Genomic DNA, 24,643 nt, shown 5'->3' on the forward strand with positions numbered 1-24,643 from the left:
TGTCTTTTCTTAAAATAATTAGTTACCTGACTTTATGGACCTATGAATTAAAACTATCAGAGTAATATAAATTTTAAATTTCTAGATAATAAACTTTTTTATCTTCTTGAAATTGTTTTGAAAAGTGCATAGTGATTGTTAAATGAACTTGACCTAATATTAACTTTACCAAGAATTCCATTTGTTTCAAAAATTCTGTCAAGTTGAAATGTTTTTTCTAAAAGTTAGAAATACGAAAATTCTAACGGCTAAATAAAAAATGGAGAAAGCTTGGATGGATGGATCTCTTATTTAACTTAAAAGACTAAACTCGACACTTTAAATCAAATTAAGAACCCTTCAAAACCGCCCTCCAAGCTTCGTTAAAAAGCATGGATTAACTAGAAATAGAAAGATGTATGAGCGCACAACGACGCAGCAAGTAAGATGCCGGAAAACTCTCGCGGTTGCTTCCCTTTGAAAGGAGTGGGTCAATGGGAGTGTCTTCTCCACTTACTCCTAGCTCCATGCCTCGACCAGCTATCGCCGCGATTCGAATCCGATTAACCTCATGCTTGATTATTATTAAATAAAACTAACTAACATCTACATATAATACTAACATCTTTCCTCCAATGTTTAATTTTATTAAATTTTGATTCATCCTCCTGAATTCTACCAGCAGTTAAATCCATATAATTATTAACAAGTGATATTTCCTGGTGGCTCCTTTTGATGTTTTCTATTTTATTTTATCATTTTCTTTGTTTCTTCCAACCAACAAATGATGGACCCCATACACAATTCTACAATCTTTTGAGTTTCATCACTATGTAAAGCAAACGCAGACCAGTTCTATAAAAAAAAAAAAAAAAAAAAAAAAAAAAAAAAAAAAAAAAAAAAAAACCNGAATGCTATTGCCCTAATGCTTGATCCAAGAGTTCTCTTGTCTTTTAGGTTTCGATCAAAATTTCGAAACTACGGAGTTTAACATTAAAATCCAAAAATAAAAGTATCCCGTGTCTTTTTTTAAAGGACATTGCTTGACCTTTAGTTGCCAGTCTTACTGCTGCAAGCAATGTTCTCTGAAGGTCAAGCATTGTCCAAGACACAGTAAAGGGGTCCAATTATTATTCCCTAAAGACAAAATATATATATTTTTTAATAAATATGATTTATTATTTTAATTTTTTGAAGAAGTCATTCAATATTTTCATGTTCAATAATTGAGCAAACGTAAAAAAATGTCCATTCAGTAAAACAACTTTATTTAATTTCTATAATGCTATTGCTATTTCATATTATAATTCAAACTTGAAAACTAATATATATTTTGTAGCTTTTTATATTTTTTTTAAAATATTATTAATTCGTTTTCTCCCCCAAAAAAGTAAGAAAAGGAATTGCTGTAAAAAAAAAAAAAACTACTTTGTCAAAATACTCACGAATATATTTATTTTTCCATTTTCAATATGTTTGTTTTTCCATTTTCACTAGTACTTGTATATATTATCTTATACATATTTTTGTTTTTACATGTCTGTATTTATTTTGTATATATTTTTATTATTATTTATTATCTCTCTTTTTTTCCCTTAATAAATGCTATTTGGATATTATTTAGTATTTATTTTCAAAATTATCAAAGCACTACTCATTAGTTTTCTGAATCAGAATTTTCATCAAAAGTATTTAACTGTTATTAAATACAATTTTTGTTTCATATCACTTAAAATTTTGACTGAAAATAATTTTTTTTTCTTTATTAACCTAGTTAATTGTCTTAAAATACATTATACTTGTGTGCACAAAATCAATCAAAAGTAATTTTCATTTTGCCTTTTTCATTTATAAATTATATTTTTCGCCAACTCATATATATATAAATATAACTTAAATTTTTTATTTTAATTTCAGTAATAAACCTTTCATTTCATTTTTAAGAATTTAAAATAAAAGAAAGAAGGCGTTATAAGTAAATACCAAAAACTTTTGTTGAATTAAATTTCGTTAAACTCACATGTCTCAATTAAATTTAATGTTCGCTTAAAAAAAGCTACGAAAAATCATTGTAATCCTACGAAACCATTAAAACAAAACTTAATGTAATTGATCAGAGAGAGTCAATGATTGTGTTAGGTTTGGATAGTGATAATTTTCAATGTTCATAAAGAGAATCGATTTTTAAACCGCCTCTGAGGTATTTTTCCATTAGCCCTTGGAAAAGTAGAACTGACTTGTTAACGGCATTATAGCTATTATTCTTTAATGTCTTTTAATTTTTTTTTTCATTTAAAAATTCCAGTATTATAGCCCAGGAATAAATCTAGAAAAGAAAAAGATGCATAGAACGTTTTATTCTGAATAACTTTTGATCTTAAAATCAAGACATTCTGAGCTAAGATGCAATATTCCTAACATAGCGAAAGATATTCTATATATCTATATCAGGGATGGAGAACCAATGGCATGCGTGCGATTCATGGCACGCGACACACAGTACCGTCTTTACTCATGGAAAGACGGTACTGAAAGACGGAAAGAATTTACTTTACTCAAACGGAAAAAATGCTTTTGAACACCCTATGACAAAAAATTTTTTTGTAATAAATTTGTAACTTATTATTTTGGCTCTTATATACAATAATTGAACTAAACTTCGTTAACGTAGCGTAAATATTTTTGAAAATATGAACATTTTTATATAAAAAAATACAAATTTCTTTGTCTTGCGTTTTTTTAACAACTTTAAAAAAATTCAATAAAATAAAAAAACGTTTGAATCAATTTTAAATTGATTAAAAAATTAATGCCGTAAATTTAAAAAAAAAATGTTGAAAACTGCTCCAAATACGTGTATTAATTAAAGTTTTTTTGTACTGCACATATACGCGATAAAATAAATAAATAATTTTAAAATTTTCTTAATTTTGTAGTGAATCTTATTTGACAACTACTTAAGTCCGATTTGAATTTCTTAAGCAATTTTCTAAGGAGTGTTTCTTTTTTCTTTTTAAAAGAAACCTCAAAATAATAAAAGGATTTTCCACAAATTTCATTTTGTACTATTAAACAAGATTTATAAACGACACCGGTTGGACATTATGCCGATTAAAGTTCGCATGTTTTATTTCCTAATTCCATCACACTTTGTTGTGCAGACTATCATTAGTAGGCTATTATCATTTGTTTATAAATCTTGTTTAAATAGTACAAAATGAAATTTCGTGGAAAATCCCTCATAATTTTGAGCTTTCTCTTAAAAGAGTAAGAAAACTTCTTAGAAAATTGCTTGAAACTTTTTTCATTTTTAAGATATTCAAATCGGACGTAACTTATTAGTTGTCAAATACGATTCACTGTAAAATTAGGATTTTTTTATTTTAAATTTTTTTCCGCACATGTACTGTATAAAGCAACTACTTCAATTACTTTTAACTGGCGCAGTTATTATTATTATTTTTTTAATTTTAAAGCAATAATTTCGTTATAAGTTTAAAATTGATTCAAACGCTTTGTTTAATTTTTTTAAGTATTTAAGCCATAGCAAAAAAGATCGTCATGAAATCTACCCCCACTCCTGATGCCTCATCAAAAAACTCCTGGCAAACACTTGCAAGAATCTTTTTGTTGTAAATCGCAATATAGATATCATCCCTGCAGCAGATTAGCACTCAGAAAATATTTATTTCATTAAAAATTACATTATCTGCTTGAAAATATCGCCTCGCACAATTAAATACTCGCACAAAAAAGCAGATTGTCTCCAGAAATCGTGACGGTAAATTGCATCATAAAGAGCAGGAGTTATGTTTTTTCCCCATTTCTGTTGAAAACACCATTCATTAACTTATATTAAACGATAAATAAAATATGAGTGTTTAATACTTAATTCAGTAAATGCTTAATAAATTACACATTAGGAAGACTCACTTACCTTGGTTTTGTAGAAATGTTTTAAGACAGCGAATGCTCATCATCACAAGAGAAACTTGCGTCTGTACCGTGGATCCCTAAACAAAGATGCCTTCGAACGGTGACGTCACTATTCCAAGAAGGTTTGGACCCTCCCCCTAGGAAGTGACGTTGTGTATCGATAGTTATAAGAAAGTGACCAATGGCTTTTGTTTATCCTTTAATCGTTCTCCCTTCGCTTGGGTCCCTTAGGAGCACTCAACTGTGCAATACGTCACGAGATTTCATACACACTCTGTCTTTTGGTATCCATGGTTTCTGTAGAGGTATTTTAAAGTAGCACTCATTTCCACTAATAGCTAGTCAACAAAAAATAGGAATATTCTTTTTTATTGTAAATTTTTTAGATATTGATAATTTTGATCTGAATGGGTTGTCTCTCCCTGACTACTATTTATTGATGAGATATGTTGTAAAACAGCAAAACTGAATGTTGAATTTGGTATTCATAGCATACCTCTGTTTATAAAATGACGCCTTTTACTCAATGAAATGCTATTTTTATAACTGCTGTTATTTTTTAACAGTGTAAAAGCTATTCTTATCTGTTATATTAAATTTTTTACATCTCATAGCCGGTATCTTGTCAGCTGATTATTGAAATGGTGCAAAAATTCGCAGAAAATGAAATTTTTTGTGAATAAAAGAAATTTGATAGATTTTTTTTTAATATTTGAAAAGCTATTTCAAGGAGAATTATTTTAAGTTTGTTTTTCGAAGCCGTTATATGAAGCAAAGCTTTTTATTTTATTTATTTCACTTTAACAATTAGGTTAATTCCACCAGAGCCTTCTATGATAATTATGAAAATGAAGAAAAGTTTTGTGAACTGAGAATAGTCCAGTTCCTTTTTTAATAATTTACTTCTACGCTGCTTTGTTTAAACTCATAAAATTATGCAAAAAAATGAGAATTAAGCATTTATTTTTATCCGAAGGAATCATATTCAAGATTTTCAAAAAGTTTAATGATTTTTTCAATGCACTGTTAGAAATATCTCGGGAAAATGGTTAAATAACAATTTATTTCATTACTATTTTACCATAATCAAACAAAACAGTCAAATAACTGTAAAAAGATAGTATTCCAACTGTTTATTGTCTGTTTTCACCTAATATGGTTAAATAACCAGAATTTGACCCGCAACAACTAGGCCCGCCAATTTAAACCACTTAGTTCATAACAGCTGGGTACACATTACAGCCGAGAGGGATAAACTGTCAATCTCATGGTCGACAGAACGGGGGTTTGGGTCCCTGCGTTTACACCACAATAGCATTTCTTCCACTAACTTCAACACATGAAGAGTTTCCAGTGTACTGCTCTATCCAAATTGTGAGCCTGGACAATTTGAATATGATACTCTCATTCACGCATAGATGGTAACACCATAAAGCTGCTTAACACAGAAAAGTCTAGCATTTTCCATCTTCTACGATAGATGGAACTATCACATAAACTAATTAGGCAGCATTCCACGGTTCATTTGATAAGACACAACTTAACTTCAATGCCCTTTACCTATCGAAAAGCCTAGCTCTAATATCCACTTTAATTTCTTTTTTTGTGGTTTTGAAACCATGCTCGATGTAAATGGTTTTAAAATAGTTTAATTCCATATTCATGCTTTTTGACTATGCTTTTGATGCTTTTGATCATGGGTTAGAATCTCCTTGCCATCAGACTAAGCGTGGGAGATTTTCGTGGTTTTCCTCTCCATGTAACGAAAATCTGGGTTAGTTCCATTAAAAAGTCCTCCACGAAGGCAAATTTATCCCTATACATGATCCAGGAGTTCCCTTGTCTTCCGTATTGTGTTCAAAATTACAAGGCTACAGAGTTGAACATTGGTAGTCGTAAATCCGAAATTGGGTCTGCTGCTCAACGACGGTTATAAAGTAAATGGAAGTATTAATACCTCAATAATATCATTTTTTTTTCATTATCCATATTCAGCACACTTTTTAGCAACTTTAAAAATATTGAAAAAATATAGTTTAAATAAGAATGAAAAAAAAATCCCTCAGTGGAGCAAAACTTATGATAGAAGATGAAGGGGTCCATGAAAGCTGATTCTGAAAAGGTTGGAACAGGAGTATGCATTCGTAAATGAAAATAAATGTCACAAGCATTTATTTACGTCCTCTAAAAATTTACAATTTTTGACGTGGAGAAAAAATAAAATTTGGAAATATGGACCGTTTTTTCTACAAAATTCGATCTCAATCAATACTTCCTCACAAGTCTTTCCGTCATTTTCTTTATTGTACTTTTCTTCTTGTCTATGCGTGAACAAAAACCGTTTTTTTTCAAGCACTTTACTATGTAATAACTCTCAGGAAGATCCGATTTTATACTGTTATCGATCTTAGTAATCCTCAAAATGCATAAGATAGCGTTCAAATCGCCATTTTTGTAAAAAAATGGACATAAACCGTAGTTCCCCTTTAATCACGTGCGGAAACTCTCAGTTCTCATTTAATTAATTGAAATTAGCGTTAAGTTATGAAAGAGCTATTAAAATTTTCTTCATAATACTGAAATAGACACTTTTATTACGCTCATGCAATGAAACAAAATTGGTAACATTCAAAATTATAATATTTACCTTATTTTTGTACGTCAATCTCTGTTTCAACACATCAAAATAGTAGACTAGGATGATTTTGGGTTCATATAATATTTAGCTCATTTCAATAGGCAAGGTTTATAAAAAAAAACGATAGCATTTATAACACATTTGGTATGAGAAAAAACTAGACTAAATAAACTAAAAATAGACTGCTTACAAAAATATATTTAATTCTATTCAATGTGAAATATGTGTACATATTTAAAAATTTACAAAAATCTGCAAAGAATCAATTTTAAATTTTACTCTCAATGACATTTTTAAAAAAAATTCAAAATATCAAGTATTTCCAAATCTTTTTAAAATTTGATTAAACTAGAGATAGTGACTTCAACAGATTTAATGATTTCACAGCGTTTAATTTTAAATGTGCTGATTACCTTTTACTAAGCATTAAAATGTGTTTTAATACAAAAGAAAAGTGTATAAAAATATGACAACGTTTCGTAAAAGTTTTATAAGCAAAATATTTTTATCTTGATGCTCAAAAATTTTAAATCAACAGAGAAAAGGCTAGTTTAAGGATAAAGAAACATGTTTTTAAGACAAGAAATAAAATTATTTCAAGTTTGCATTGGTTTATTACGAAATACCACTTATAGAGAATTATTTCTTTTAAAAAATTAAAGCATACGTCATTCATTCTAGAGAAAATAAATTAAAGTTAAAGTAATATTTTTTTAAAGATTTTGATTGCTTAAATATCTAATTTCTTATAATTCTACAAGAATTATAATTAGCTGTTATAATTAAATAGAGTCTTTTTCAGTTCAGCTGATTAAGCAAACAGCGAGTAGAATTTTTGACTTGTGGCACAAATCCACTGTCACTTCGCAATATACGACCAGAAGTTACGTTCTTTCCGGTTCATCAGATATTCTTACCTCTTTATCTAGTGTTTTTCTGCAGCAATGATTTTCTGTAAATTTACTATAACACTTTCTATGGTAACCTACACTGTTGTGTAAAAACATAGTAGAAGAAGAAACTGTTTTTTCTCTCAGGAACCTTCTATTATTCTCCACTCAATCTTACCCGAGCTTTTTTTAGAAAAAGTCACACTTGAATGTGCCTCATTTACGACATGCACACAACATGTCATTTCTTCTGACATAATCACTGTAAAAAAGAGTTTTTCAAAATTGAGCCAAAATCTGTCAAAATAGCTATATAGTAGAATTTGAAAACCTCATGAGTTTATTATTGAGCAAGGCTTACTGACCAGGTATTCATTATTGAGCATTATAGAGACGTCCAAGACAGAGGCTGAACTACATCACTTGAGTGAAATAAATAAATCAATTGTCTTTTGCAGTATTGCTATTGGACGATACATATTCCCATCCCAACATCGTTCCTACTGGTTACTATAACTTATTGACCACTGATGGATTTCTAGTGGACAGGAAAGTGAAGTGACGTCAACTTAAACATGTCTATACTCAAAAAGGAATACAAGGGGTTTTCAATTTTGACTAAATTTCTTTCGGAAATAACTTGACACATTTTTGCTCCACTTTGAGAATTGCAGAGGTGTAGCTGTCAAAATTCTACTTAAAATAAAAAGAGAAAGTTCTTATAGCATTCGATCAAAGTATCAACAACATGAAAGAAAATAAAAACACAAAACGATATCATCAAATGTAAACGATGCGACAGCGCGCGTGCCGTCATTGGATTAAAATCACAGAGAAAAGAAAATAATCGGTTTTGATTGGACGGTGAGTAGGGAATTTCACTGTTTTTCAGCATAAGTAAAATTGTAGGACAGTAGAAGCGGCAAATTTTATAAAATTAATTTGATCGATTGTAAAATAATGTTTTCCGATCAGAACTTAGCGTATTTGTTTTTTATATAATATTCTCCCAATTATAACATTGATTTGAAATCGCCCTTCGATGATAGAAACGAACGAAAGAAAGCTACTACTCACAGTCTATTAAGATTTGCTTATTTTCAGCCAGCATCCTTTATACTGCTTCTGAAAATGGAGCAATATAAAAGAAGTCCTTTTTTCTTAGTTTTTTGTAGATTTATAGATAAGCCACATTGCAAATTTTTTTTTTTTAATGTTTAAAAAAAAATTTTTTTTTAAATAAAAATCATTCTTTTAAGTTAAGTATAATAATTTGCTATATAACAATTGTTTATCCTTTCTTTTATTTATTTATTTTTCATTTTGAGAGAGGGGGGGGGGTTATTGTGTTTGTATCACACATATGTTGAAAAAAAAATAAAGAAAGAGCAAACAAGAATCAAAAATGAAGGAAAAAAATTAAAATCTAATCCAATATAAATGAAAATATTATGCAAATATTCAATATGAATGAAAGTAAACGCTGATTTAATTTATAACACAACAGGTACAGGTTTTGATAAATTTGTTTATGAGATATTGGTTAAAATTTTAAAACTTGATATTTGCGTACAGTAATCTTTTATAATGGTCGGAAACATATTTGGGTGGTTAAAATTCTTCGAATATAAACTACTCCAGCAAAAAAGAATTTTTTTTTAAAATTTGAATAATGGGTAGATATTTAATATTGTACATTCATTATAATTTTAAGAAAAAAAAATCAAAGAGCTCGTGCCTACTTAATATACTCAATCATTATTGAAAAAGATTGTTGAACACTAACGGTTTCTTTGTGAGAAAACTTAAAATAATTTCAATTTTAGCAAAAAAATTTTCAATACGAAGAACCGTATAATCTGTTAATGCAATTGGGAAAATATTTTAGAAAGCCTAACATTTAATGCTTAGAGACATGAATTCAAACTTTAATGCTGTTGTTGTTCTCACCCCCATGACCAGCAGAGCTAGATCAGGTTCATGAACTCGTTCACTCTGAGAAAGTCTAGCACCAACAGAGGAGCATGAGCCAGGTCCAGCCTGGTAAGTTCCAAACAAGATAAAATGTGGCACAAGATAAAACCTGGGCAGCAGAACACTTAGTGGATTTCAAAATGCTTATTACCATCGATAAAAGTCATTGATGACAGATGTCCACTAAGGAAACGAGTAATGGCTCTCGTCTACTGCTGCCCCGAGTCAGGGAGCCCCCTGGGCATCTCCTCTGATACCATGAGTGTACCGGCGGGACCGTCCAAATGGCCATATTCTTTGCCTTACATTTAGAAAAATGCTCCAAGTAAGTAAGAGGAGCGACAGTCGTAATGGCCTCTTCTGCACCTGCTTTAGCCAAACTGTCAGCTATCTCATTTCCAGCTATATCGACATGTGACGGAATCCACTGAAAGTGGATCCGATGAGAAAGGGAAAGATGTTTTAGTTTCCTTAGAATGTCAGCACCAACACTGTCCCTGACATTATGCCAATACTTTTACTATCCGAAAAGATCCAGATATCAATAAACCGCGGAAGCGACATAATGGAGTCCAGACCCTCAAGAATTGCTATGAGTTCGCTTCGGTTTACCGAACAGAAGTCCGGATTTCTTCTCTTGATTTTTATTTCTTGTTCCCGAAGTTTAATATAAATGGCACTGCCAGATCTGTCACTATGAAGTCTGCTGCCATCTGTATACAGCGTCCATGGGGACATTATGAATTCTTTCAAGTGCTAGCTGTTTCATGCAGCGCGGCAAATCTTTTTGTTTGTTAACCCGGATAGGAAGGTCAACATGAAAGAGAACCCTTTCAAGACCCTCAGAAGGGTCGATAATCTGTGATAGACGGCAATGTTCTACAGAACAGGCGATAAATTTGCCAGAGACATCCTGCTCAAGGGGACTACCACGCCTGAGTCTTTAGTTACTGCTCCATGATCCCAGAAACTGCGAAGTACGGTTCTGAGAGCCTAGACTGGAGAGCTTAATGTAGTACTTCACCAAACATGCATTTCTCCTAAGTCTCAAAGGCTGCAGATCAGCTTCATAAAGTACAATGTCATTCGGGCAGGAATTGCGAAGGCTCGTGATGATTCTTGCAGAACTGAGTTGAACAAGCTCAAACTTCTGCAGGTTTGAGTCTGAAGCACTACAAAAGTTGGGAAAGCCGTATTCCAAATTGGGTCGAATAAGAGAAACATGTGTATTTCTAAGGGTACTAGCATCGGCACCCCAATCACGACCTGAAATTTATTTAAGGATATTAATGCGTTTCCTAGCTCTCAGAGTAAGATGTTCTAGATGACTATTACCCAATATCTCAGGATCTATTTAGAATGAAGCCCAAATATTTTGGGTATTTCTCCACTTCCAGGAGCTGACCATTCAATTGGATTCCTGGTCAAATTTTAATAAATTGATCCATAATCTCGTTAGAAATCTCTTACGTGATTTTTGAAGAAAACAGTCTCCAGATAGAGTAAATATAATTCATTTATAACCTGTTATTGTTGTGCGGATTTTCTACCCTACCTATAGTGTCATTAAGATATAATGTTCGCATCCAAATAATTAATAATGTTTCCATTCAAAATAATGTACGCATTAAAGAGAATCGCTTAAAAATTATTAAACAATGTTTTCAATCACATTAAGAATACAATAAAAGTTAATTTCCTTGTAACAAAAGGAAAACTATATTTCTTTAAATGGGCAATTTTTTTATCCTTTTTCTATTTCGAAACTTCAGTAAAATTCATATTCAACTATTACTCAGTTTCATTAAAATCAATAGAAAAAAAAATATAGATATTTTCTTGATTTTTTAAAGTTACAAATGAAAATTTTTTGCATTACTATAAGAAGAAAATTGGGTTTCGTTAAAGAGGGAATTCAGTTTTCTTCTCCTTTTTCTTTTCGGTAAAATTAATAAAATTTGCGTTGATAGTCAATTATTCCGCTTCAAAATTATTGAAATAAATTGTATGGAATTTTTTAGCTCTTTAACGAGCAGGAAATGACAATAAAGAAATCTTTCTTTATTCTGAAATAAATTCTACGTTTGTTTAAACTACTGTTATCAAAAATTTACTCCCCCTAATGTTTGAATCACTTGTCAACAAAAACTTAATATTTTCCTTTAGTAATTCATTGAAATTTTTTGACTGATAAATTTCAGAATTTTAAAACATAATCGGTTCGATTGAGTTGAGAAAAATAATCGAGAAATTCTATAAAAAAATCATAAACACGCATCAATCAAATTTTAACATTCATTGACAAATACATTCTTATATTAGTGTTCGCTTAAAAAATTCGAATGTAAAAAAATAATCATTTTCGAATGTAAATAATTTCGGTGCTCAAAAATATTCACTAAAAATAGTTTTGTTAGCAAGTTCTCGTGTTGAAAAAGAAAAGACGAAAATAGTTAGGGGTAGATGTTTTAAACGTAACGAAAACCTGCCCTCCCCCCTTGTCTTAACTTACCACCATCTTGAATTTACTGATAGAGGAGGAATAGTATTATCTAACCACGCGATTTTGTTTAATAAATACGTTGAAACAGTAACAGAAAAATCGAAGAACAGAAGAGATTTAATAAGCATAAATTATAAAGAATTATAATTTTTTATGATGCCTATTGACGCGACTGAAGTTCTAATATAAAAAATTCCTATGACAATTCATCAATAATTGAAGAAAATTATGTGTATAATTTGTAAGTAATGTAGTCAAGACTGTACTTAAAGAGCGTGGGGTGGCAATTTTTCGAGGGCTCGGGACTGCTGTTGGCCCGACAAAAAATCCCTTGCAAAAATATAGTATTTATTAATTAGTTTTTTTAAAGGAAAATTGCAGAGAATTTCTTAATACAAAAACTACAATTTTATATAAAGGATCTTCAAAAGTTCCACAAAATATGAAAATAAGGCTCTTTGTGCTTTGAGGAAGGGGGCCCGCAGTAAATTTCGTTAGACCTTTGTTCTGTCTCCAATGTTGTTATCTTCTTCGTCCGCTGCACTGCAGCTTTTGTTGACCTAGCATAATCACACATCAAGAGGGAGAGGAACGCTATTTGATTGAATCCGTATTGTTTGTTAGGTTATGAATCCTTAGTAAACGCATAATAAGCTGGATTAAAAATATTTCTTATAATTGTAATGACCAATAAATAAGGTTAAGTAAAAAAATAAAAAGAGCATAAGAAAGTTGGTGTAATAAAACAAACTTAACTATAGAGACGCCGTGAATTATCAATAACATTCCAAAATAGTTGGCCATTCATTTTGACTAGTTAAACTCGGAGTTGCTCCGCTAGAAAACAGAACTAATTTCGACACACTCCAGGTACAGTCCCAGTATTCGGTCTTACATCAGTTTTCCCTATGTATACAGTTTCACTGAGCCACTTAGTGTAGTTGCCGATATTTTTGGCGTTAAGATACACAAAATTTTTTCACAGTGCATCGAATAATATCATATATGTGGTTTCAAAACTGTACATGAAAACTTTTATTACTTTAAAAAAAAAAAAAAGGTTTAGAATTAATATCTTACTTGTCTAGATTAGTTACTTGTCTAGAATTTGTTAGTCCTATCAACTTGTTTTTAATGTCATTCGATTGAGAAATACATTGGAAAGAATGTCTCACTTAGATTCAATCCATTGTCCCCTCGGTAAATTCAAAATGACAGTGGGACAGGTGACACAAATCACTTTCCCCTACTCTGCTTCTTAAGTTCAAATCGCTGATTTTATATTGTGACTTTCATTTTCGTTGATATCTTCCTTTAACAGTTAAACATTTAGTTTCTCTCATGTCAGAAAATAAATTTTTTCTCAAATTTTCCCTTTTTAAAGGATTTTTTTATTTTTGCGTTGATTACATTGATTGTTTATGTGTTCTAATAGTAAGCTTACAAAATTCATGATACGATCTTATAACAATTAATCTTACAATAAGGTCTTCATATACACCAACATTTAAAATAAAACATTACATAATATTTGAAATGAGACAGGCTGGGATTTCGGTGGATAAATTTTAAAAATTGTTCGAGAAACCAAAAACAAGATTTTATTTGTTCAACTCGTGTTGTTCGACTTTACTAAAGCGAAAAATCATTTAAATAAAGAAAGTAAATATCGCAATGATTTTTACACTTGTAAATGATCTCGATGTTACATTTTATCTTACTAATTTAAATAACAGCACTGCTGCCATCTAGTGCCATCAAGGTATAAAGTCGATAAAAATAATGCCTAGCAAACAAATTATCCTCAGAATTCTAGAAAAGTATGAGCAAATAAATGTTAATTCGAATAATATAGTTCTATTATTCTTTTGCAGGAATGATTAGAATTAAAGATATCTTATTTAAAATTATATCATTACAATTGATAAAATTATTTTCACAAATATATTAGTACAAATATTGATGTTGTAAGAAGAAAGCTATGTCTCGCACGTATATAAACATATTGTTACACAAAGAGTGGATATTCATGAATTAGGAAAATAAATTAAATTCCCTCGCATTATCTTTTAAATTTCCCAGGTAGCAAAACGATATTTTTTAATATTAGAAGGATGCATTATAATACTGTCTTGCTAGAAAACGCCTGAATCCTATCCTCTTATATTAGAGCTAATATTTATAAGATAAAATAAAATTCGATTTAACATTCGAACTTTTAAAATTGTCATCCATTTCATTAATTAAGGACACTTTGCAGGAAACTTCCTATTACTAATAATTAAAAGTTTATTCATGGAGGAAACAAAATTTCCCATAAAATATCAATTTTCACCGATGCAATATTATGTCGATAACGGAAGAAAATACATTAGTGAAAGTAAATTCGGTTCGCGAATAATCAACTGGAAAAACTTTTTCAACTGTTGAGGTGTAACTTCTTCACGACTGTTACGGGAACGGGTGTTACGCAGTCAGTTCCTAACACCTCGTGACCTCTTTCACCGCGTTGTTTCTGAAAGGGATTCTTCTTCTTTCATTTTGACAATTACGTAGTTTAAAATAAATATCTATTTATTTTAATCTTTGATCTTTCTTCAAAAATTTAATATGTAGCATTTGTTTTAAACTTGTTTGCATTATTGTATTTATTATAAGAGAATCGATTCACTTGTAACTATATTTACAAACAGTTTTGCGAAAAAAAGAATTATTCTAAAAATAAAAAAAATAACATCATATTACAAATCAAATACATCTTTATTTATTACCTTTACTAAAAATCATACTTTAAATGTTTTCTTTTTTAAATAAGTGTAATTGATTCATTCAGAAATATCATCACTATATTTTAAAACTTTAGAAATTATCCTATTATAGAGAGCTTTTAGATTTAACGAACTAATGATTAATTAAGGTTATTTAATTTGACAAAATTTTGAAACTTTCTATTTTTATTATTTATAAAAATTTTATTATATTTATGATTAATTTATTACTTTCTCATTATTTATAATTATTTCATTATATATTTGCAGTTAATAAAATACGTACCTTTATACTACTAAAAATCTTTTAGTTTTAAAGGTACAATAAGTATCAAAATAACGTGCAATTCAGTTTAATTCAGGGGCTCTACGTGCAATAAATGAGCTTTAATAAATAGGCAGAATACATGAAATAAACTTTAAACTATCATTTCTTAAATAATTGTTAGTTAAAATATTGTGAAAAAAAAATTGCATTACAATTAAAAAAAAACTGCTTTTTAAATTTTTTCTTGGTTTTTGGTTATGACATTTTTTTTCGAAATTGCAAACTTATACATTTTAATAAACAGAATTGTACGCTAGTTTTTTAAAAAAAACATTATTTTCTTCTCTTTTATAATATTTTTTATAATCTATATATATATATTTCTCTTACACGTCACTAAAAAAAAAGCCTCATTAGAACTCCCCGAATGGCACCGTTAGAAAATCGACCAATGATTGCATCTAAAAATGCCACATGCCAAATCTAGCTGAGGTGGCTCAACACATAGCGCTTTTAAAAACGGAAACAATAACCAGAGTGAGCATTATCAGGTTGTTTAATTCAGCTGCGGCAACCTCATACTATTAAGCTAGGCAGAAGTGAGTTGTAGATCTCTATTTTAGTATTTTGTCCAAAGCGCTTTTTTTCACGAATTTAGAATTCTGTTAGGTTAAAAAACATTCCGCTAAAAAAAGAACGAATTCTAAAAGAAATAAAAATAAACAACTTAAAAAATAAAAATGCTGTTGCCAGCCATAGAACACTGGCTCCTATTCTATNTTACCACCATCTTGAATTTACTGATAGAGGAGGAATAGTATTATCTAACCACGCGATTTTGTTTAATAAATACGTTGAAACAGTAACAGAAAAATCGAAGAACAGAAGAGATTTAATAAGCATAAATTATAAAGAATTATAATTTTTTATGATGCCTATTGACGCGACTGAAGTTCTAATATAAAAAATTCCTATGACAATTCATCAATAATTGAAGAAAATTATGTGTATAATTTACAAGTAATGTAGTCAAGGCTGTACTTAAAGAGGGTGGGGTGACAATTTTTCGGGGGCTCGGGACTGCTGCTGGCCCGACAAAAAATCCCTTGCAAAAATATAGTATTTATTAATTAGTTTTTTTAAAAGAAAATTGCAGAGAATTTCTTAATATAAAAACTACAATTTTATACAAAGGATCTTCAAAAATTCTACAAAATATGAAAATAAGGCTTTTTGTGCTTTGAGGAAGGGGGCCCGCAGTAAATTTCGTAAAACCTTTGTTCTGCCTCCAATGTAGTTATCTTCTTCATCCGCTGCACTGCAGCTTTTGTTGGCCTAGCATAATCACACATCAAGAGGGAGAGGGCTGCTATTAGACTGAATCCGTATTGTTTGTTAGGTTATGAATCCCTAGTAAACGCATTATAAGCTGGATTAAAAATATTTCTTATAATTATAATGACCAATAAATAAGGTTAATTAAAAAAATAAAAGAGCATAAGAAAGTTGGCATAATAAAACAAACTTAACTACAGAGACGCCGTGAATTGATCAATAACATTCCAAAATAGTAGGCCATTAATTTTGATTAGTTAAACTCGGAGTTGCTCCGCTAGAAAACATTCGAAATTTCGACACACTCAGGGTACAGTCCCAGTATTCGGTCTTACATCAGTTTTCCCTATGTATGAAGTTTCACTAAGCCACTTGGTGTAGTTGCCGATATTTTTGGCGTTAAGATACACTAAATTTTTTCACAGTGCACCGAATAATATCATATATGTGGGTGCAAAACTGTACATAAAAACTCTTATTACTTTAAAAAAAAAAAAAAAGGTTTCGAATTCATATCTTACTTGTCTAGATAGACATTTCAATCATGTCAATAAGTATAATCAACAAAGTCACTTTTAAATTGTTAGTCCTATCAACTTGTTTTTAATGTCATTCGATTCAGAAATACATTAGAAAGAATGCCTCACTCAGATTCAATCCATCTTCCCCTCGGTAAATTCAAAATGACAGTGGGACAGTTGACACAAATCACTTTCCCCAGATTATTCCCCTACTCTACTTCTTAAGTTCAAATCGCTGATTTTATATTGTGACTTTCATTTTCTTTAATATCTTCCTTTAGCAGTTAAACATTTAGAAATCGGTTTCTCTCATATCAGAAAAGAAATTTTTTCTCAAATTTTCCCTTTTTAAAGGATTTTTTATTTTTGCGTTGATTACATTGATTGTTTATGTGTTCTAATAGAAAGCTTAAAAAATTCATGATACGATCTTATAACAATTAATCTTACAATAAGGTCTTCATATACACCAACATTTGAAATAAAACATTACATACATATTTGAAATGAGACAGGCTGGGATTTCGGCGGATAAATTTTAAAAATGTTCGAGAAACCGAAAACAAGATTTTATTTGTTCAACTCGTGTTGTTCGACTTTACTAAAGCAAAAAATCATTAAAAAAAAGCGAATATCGCAATGATTTTCACACTTATAAATGATCTCAATGTTACATTTTATCTTACTAATTTAAATAACAGCACTGCTGCCATCTAGTGCCATCAAGGTATAAAGTCGATAAAAATAATGTCTAGCAAGCAAATTATCCTCAGAATTCTAGAAAAGTATGAGCAAATAAATGTTAATTCGAATAATATAGTTCTTTTATTCTTTTGCAGGAATGATTAGAATTAAAGATATCTTATTTAAAATTATATCATTACAGTTGATAAAATTATTTTCACAAATATATTAGTACAAATATTGATGTTGTAAGAAGAAAGCTATGTCTCGCACATATTGTTACATAAAGAGTGGATATTCATGAATAAGGAAAATAAATTAAATTCCCTCGCATTATCTTTTAAATTTCCCAGGTAGCAAAACGATATTTTTTAGTATTAGAAGGATGCATTATAATACTGCCTTGCTAGAAAACGTTAGACTCCTGAATCCTATTTTCTTATATTAGAGCTAATATTTATAAGATTAAATAAAATTCGATTTAACATTCGAACTTTTAAAATTGTCATCTATTTCATTAATTAAGGACACTTTTCAGGAAACTTCCTATTGCTAATAATTAAAAGTTTATTCATGGAGGAAAACAATAAACAAAAATTTCCCATAAAATATCAATTTTCACCAATGCAATTTTATGCCGATAACAGAAGAAAATACATTAGTGAAAGTAAATTCTGTTCGAGAATAATCAACTGGAAAAACTTTTTCAACTGTTGAGGTGTAACTTCTTCACGATTGTTACGGGAACAGGTGTTACGCAGTTAGTTCCTAACATATAAGGGGCACTACTATTTTTCATCTCAAAAAATCATTCACGACCTGAATATTAATGAAAAAATGACATTGTCTACTAAAAAAGCTAAAAACTCGTAAGAATATACTGAAGTTTTTAAATTATAAGAAAAAAGAGCAAACTTAGCAAAGCTTGTAAAAAAAATAAAAGAATCGTATTTCAATTATCTAATCAGAACCAATTATCTAAACTTATTTACAGAGAAGTATTATTATTTACTAACGAAATTCAACAAGCCTTTTTGAGTAAATATTTGCAAACAATAACGTTAACTGTAACGTAGATGACTAAAAGGGTTGCAAAATATTCTTAATTAATTTACTAACGAAATTCAACAAGCCTTTTTGAGTAAATACTTGCAAACAATAATGTTAACTGTAACGTAGATTACTAAAAGGGTTGCAAAATGTTCTTAATTAAGGATACATAAGCTTGATCAAATTATCTTATTCTAATGTATCTCTAAATATCCATTATTTAAGCAAAATTCATTCTTTCTTAAAATCTTTTCAATTTTTGTTTAGTAACCGAATGTCAAAAATCTCATTATGGATTCATTCATTATTAAAACTAACAATGTAAGATTTTAAGAATGAACACAAAACATAATTTTAGAAGATATGAAATACTTGATAAAAAAAGCAATCTTTGCATACTCCATCAAAATCAACTTACTTCTAGCATCAGATCTGTGATTTATTCTTGTCTTTGTATATGTTTTCCTAGAATTTTTTTTGACTATTTTCTTTTTTATTTATTTATTTTGTTGATTTACGATTCTGATTTTACAGTTTGCTATCCTTAAGCAACGGGAGTTAAGCAAACTATAGATAAATTATTTAAATTGTCGCCAACTCACCCTTTTCTTAGCAGACTTTACATTGACACAACTTGTAGGAATGCTTTGCACATTTGCATAAGGTATGCGCTCAGTGGGGTACATGCGAATGAAAGATAACAAGATTCTTTTTATAATTATTATGTAACTCTTTAGGACATCAGAACAAGTTATATGTTAAAGAAAATAACAGTAATTGATTAAGTAGTTTCATGACAGTGTTATGAAATGAGCTTCAATCTTGTTTTTGACTATCATCCTACTTTCGTTTTATTTTTGTGCAAAGTTTTCTCCCTGTCTTTGAAACTTTTTTAAATCCAACAACAAAAAATTATTTTTTATTTTTGAACAAACAATTACAATTTAGAATTATTGGATATCATAAGGGTTCTTATGTGTCACCATTTAAAACAACGAAAACTTTTAGTTACTGCTTGGAAAAACAGTTCACTCAACAATGGTACATAATATCGGTACCGGTACTGAATTGGACCCTCAACAAGAAGTACTATCACATGGTTTCCTCAAATTTCTTATCAATCCAGTTCTTGCTTCTGTTGCCTCATAGAAAATCTAGTCTCGTTTGACTGAATTTTTTTTTAACTATTATTCTATTAAAGTAATCTAGATAAATAAATTCAAGTGAGTTATTTATGTATAAAAGTCGCAATATTTGCACAAAAATTTAAAGTTGTTTTGTTAATAATATTTTTTTCAGAAAAATTGTTCAGAATTTACTGCACAGATCTCTTCTTCTGGTTCGCATTTATTGTTTTATTTATTTATTAAGTTTAAGTTGTTTATTTTAAATTTACAATCAATGGTAATATTTTGACAAAATAGTTCTAAAGTTACAAACTTCAATGTCAACATTTTTCTACTCTCTTAGAAATACACACAGAGAAAAAATTCTGATAAATTTACCATACTGTATGTAAAAACATTTATGATAAAAATAAGAAGGAAACAAAAGCATAATTCTGGTAGTAAAATCAAAGAATCCGGTATTCAAGCCATTCATATAGTAACGGTTTCCACTCATATGGTAACGGTTCACCGGAAATTCTGGTTTTCAAAATTATAATTCTGATTATCACACATTTAATAAAAATACAAAGCTGAAAAGCAAATTCATATAATAATGATAAATTTATATAATAATAGTAATCGAAAAAATGGTTTTATGCCATGCTTTGAGAAATCATGATGAAATTGCAAAATTTTAACGCAAGTCATAAAGCTATATTTTATTGTTAATTTTACCAAAATCATCAAACTCGGTAAATTTTAGCATATTTTAGTAGTTTTGACCATACAGTGTCTTGAACGGGTTACCTTAAAACATACGAGACAATGTTTCTTATGAATTTTATTTGAGGCAATAGTTTATCTCCATTAACTATAGTTGTTTAATAATGATTCATTATGAGTTTAAAAGAGATGCTGCTTGAGACAATCATGTTTTAAGTATTCACTGAAAATTTTAATTTTAATAACGTCTTATCATTAATAATTTCAGTTCTTTATTTCACTCTTGGATTTTCAAAACCACTTCAGATGAATGCATGAAAATGGTGTGTCTCCGCTCAATCGAAATATGTGTACTACTGATTTATAACTCATTTTTGGTAAGATTGTGTTGAAATTCTCGGGTATGATAATCTTCCCCAGCAGATATTTTATATTTAATAACCGTCGTTTTGGGTTTATGACTACTAATGTTCAACTCCGTAGCCTTGTAATTTTGAACCCACTCCAGAAGACAAGGGAACTCCTTAATCAAGTGTTGGAAGGCATTTTCCTTCGTGAAGGACTTTTTGATGGAACTAACCCGCATTTGCGTTACACGGAATAGAGAGCCATGAAAACCTCTCACGGTTACCCTGACGACAAGAGGACTCTAACCCTCGATCCGTCTACCACTGAGGATATTTTAAGACGGCACTGTGGTCCTTGCGAGCAAGGTGCGGAATTCGTATCAACCATCTATCGCTGGGATTCGAAACCAGTTTACCTCACTGGAAGGCGAACACTCAATCCCCTGAACCATCCTGGCTCTCTCCAACAGACATTATAACCGTCGTTGAACAGCTGACCCAATCTTTGGGTTTGCGACTACTAATGTTCAACTCCGTAGCCTTGTAATTTTGAACCTAATCTAGAAGACAAGGTAACTCCTGGATCAAATATTGGGAGAAATTTGTCTTCGTGGAGGACTTTTTAGTGGAGCTAACCCGTATTTGCGTTACATGGAGAGGAAGACCGCTGGAACCTCCCATGGTTAGCTTGACGGCAAGGGGACTCTAACACACGATCCGTCTACTACTAAGAATATTTTTCGTTAGCACTGTAGTCGGTGCGAGTAGGGTGCAGAATTCAAATCGACCAGCTGTCACCGGGATTCGAACCACGGTCACCTCATTGGGAAGCGATCGCTCTATCCCCTGGGTCACCAATTAAAAGGAGTTTCAGGAACGCAAAACAACTCTTGTAAAACATAAGACACAATTAGATGATGATTGTTTTTAAAGAACGTCGCCTAGAACATAATCACAAATAGAAGGAAGAACAACTTCCATAGAAGGTAGTACTTTCAGAGTTGAAAATAGTGCGTTTTTTTTTCCTTCTTTGGTATCAGCTCCTCCATTTCCCTAACCAATTGATAATTATATAAATGCCTCCATTTATTTAATCATATACGGTTTTCTTTTGTAGTTATATCATTTTACCATTTAGTTACATTCATTCAAAACGACAATAGTAGTTTTGGGAAATTTTAGAAAGAGCTTGAAAGTTGAAATTTGATAACTAAGCCACAAAAGGCAATTTAATGAATAAAATAAAATAAAAAATATTCACAATGCTATTTAGTGATTAAATAAATGGGATATTTATATATTTCCCCATAGGTCAACATGGGAGATAGGGTAAACAGACTCTTACTCAAGGGCAGTTTGTTGGTATTATATAAAAAGGAGAACATGAACTCTTTTAATTTTTGTAAGAAATAGGTAAAAATTAGCTTTTAACAACAAAAATCCTTTTAGTTCATCTTAACAGCAAAATTGATCTGCTTTATATCAAAAGTGGGATAGTGAAACACCAGGACAGTAATGTTCCTTTGTTATAAAGTATTTACCACCATTTTTCATGTTCAGTAACTCTGAAATGTACAAAGTGATCATAAAAAACTTGGCCTACTTAAGGATCCTTAGCGAAAGGAGGTATTGTAATTCAGAAGTATGAGCTCGAGATTCTAAGAACGGTGGCAAAGTTCACTGCGCTCACGGTAACTGTTATAAGTACAGAAACTTTCGAATAGTAACACCCATTTTTTTCGTTGCAAAATGTTCATAGCATGCAAAAATCCTAAACAACGCTGGACCGGTGCGTTTATCACAAAAAAAGCAGACTAACTATGCTCGGCACACAAAAAGCAGCACGACTTAAAAAACAAACGAAGAAATTTGCAAATGATAGAGTCGTGACTACAATCACAATAATGACATTCACCAGTTATTCAACGAAAAAAACCTATTTATAAAAAAAGGAAACTTTGGTTCTTCAGTCAAGAGCTCGTACATGCCGACTGGCAAAAGAAAGTTCGTGGTGAATTGGTATAACTCTTTTATTAAAATGGGCTATGAAAACCTTGCCTGATTACCATCAAAACCATCGCCAAATACAGGGCTCTATTTGGGGATGGTTGAATTGGAACGCTAAAATTTAGGGCCGTCAAAAATTCAGGACTGATTAATAGTTATATTGCAAGTTTTTATTTGCTGAATCTTAGATATAATTTTACTATTCTTCGGAATTCATACGAGCTATTATAATTTATATTTCTAAATATGTTTAATTTCATTTCAGTTCCTTTATATCAGGAGTGTTATTTTAAAAATAACAGCATGCAACTTTTTGTTAACTTCCAACGTCATAGAAATTATTTGTAATAAAAATTTCAATAATTGCAAATTTCTGAGTGTGTGGAGGTCCCTAAGAACTGCTACGGTCAGGAAAAATAAAAAATCATAGATTTATTGTGATAATAAACCATTGATATCAAATCTCATTGATATTCATAGATCCCAATCTCATTAATATTCTGAATTATTCATCGAATTAAAGAAAGAATTAATAAATTAAGAAACAAAATATCTTTTTCTTTCGAAGAGCTTAAATGTAGATAAGAATGTAACTTTTAAATTATAATTTTTCTTAATTCATTTAATTTTATTTTCGTATTTTAATGTGCTCATTGTAATATGTAAAATAATTTGCTGTTTTATTATCGATAAATGTATTTCAATTATACCCATTTAATTTTATACACTTTTATTTCATTATAAGTAATTTTAAAATATATTAAATATGTAGCTAAGGTGTACTCGAAATATGTGCTCTTAATAACGAACTTGTTCTGCCAAGAATAATTTATTTTTAAAAATGTTTTCGGATCTAAATTAATTCACTTTTCATTCAACAAGTCGGTTCTGTGTCTATGCAATTCATTTATGATTTTAGTTTGATAAAAAAAATAATAACTGACTTCATTTTTTCAGTTATTAGTTTGCAATAATTAAATAATAATATTAATTATCATTTATACATTTTGTCAGTGTTTCAATCGTTAAATGCGGAAACAATTTTAAAAATAATATGATTGAAATTTGAAATTCCAATGTTTAATATACGCTATATGAAACAAAACATGATTTTTATTAACCATGATTAAATGCCTCAATGTTTCGGCCAGAGCCCTAATCACGCCAAACCCTAAACACGCGCCTGGTCAAATATATGGCCCATCTGTGTGACTTAATAAAAAAATTCGAAGAAACTGGCTGCACAGTGATAGACAGAGATCCAGAGGGCCAACTTCCTGAGGTTATGAAACTGCGTCAAATAGTAATTTCCGAGTTGTGTATTAGAATACCGAAATAAACAGTTCTAAAGCTACCACGCTATGTTCTTCACATGTTTCTATACGGACACACCGGGAACCATCAACAGCATATTTCTTTTCCTATATGATGACTTCACATTTTATATACGGACAAAGCCCATTTCACCTTGACTGCAGCGTCATTGCTAAACATTGTGTGCACTGAAGAATCTGCATGCACAACGGGAATCCGCATACCTTTGTATGACGCCAAAGCTATTGTATGGTGCGGCATTTCAATTTTTCGCTGTCCGTACTTCTTAGAGGAAGCGACACCAAGGGTTTGTAACATGAAAAGCTCACGCTATGCAGCCATGTTGCAAAATTGCTTCATACCAGAATTGCTGTAGCGAATGACACCGATTGGATACAAAATGGCACAGCTCCACATATTGCGACGTCTGTTCTCAGGAAACAGGCAATCTCACGCCATTTCTTCCGATCTTACTCCGATGGATATCTAGAGTGTACAGTCCGCAAACTTGGAAGGGCTTTAAAGACTCTATTAAACGTGAGATTGCAAACATCTCTCCTGCTATGTTACGCCCGACTTCAAAGACCACAGCATGCA

At 30.5% G+C, this 24,643-nt stretch overlaps 1 protein-coding gene and 2 long non-coding RNA genes across 4 annotated transcripts in view; 1 reads left to right on the forward strand and 2 right to left on the reverse strand.

Annotated features, from left to right (window-relative positions):
- The window catches only part of LOC107447602 (uncharacterized), a 31,404-nt gene extending 27,297 nt beyond the window's left edge, over positions 1 to 4,107 (reverse strand). The window contains exon 1 of the mRNA XM_021147211.3: positions 3,917 to 4,107. The gene's annotated coding sequence lies outside the window, so the exon portion shown is untranslated. The remainder of the gene's footprint in view (positions 1 to 3,916) is intronic.
- LOC122270570 (uncharacterized) overlaps positions 1 to 24,643 on the forward strand; it is a 187,297-nt gene that overhangs the window by 146,333 nt on the left and 16,321 nt on the right. The window lies entirely within an intron of this gene.
- The window catches only part of LOC139427078 (uncharacterized), a 165,438-nt gene that overhangs the window by 127,995 nt on the left and 12,800 nt on the right, over positions 1 to 24,643 (reverse strand). The gene's annotated exons all lie outside the window — the stretch shown is intronic.

This window comes from Parasteatoda tepidariorum, chromosome X1 (genome assembly GCF_043381705.1).
Source record: "Parasteatoda tepidariorum isolate YZ-2023 chromosome X1, CAS_Ptep_4.0, whole genome shotgun sequence".
Taxonomy (NCBI): Eukaryota; Metazoa; Arthropoda; class Arachnida; order Araneae; family Theridiidae; genus Parasteatoda; species Parasteatoda tepidariorum.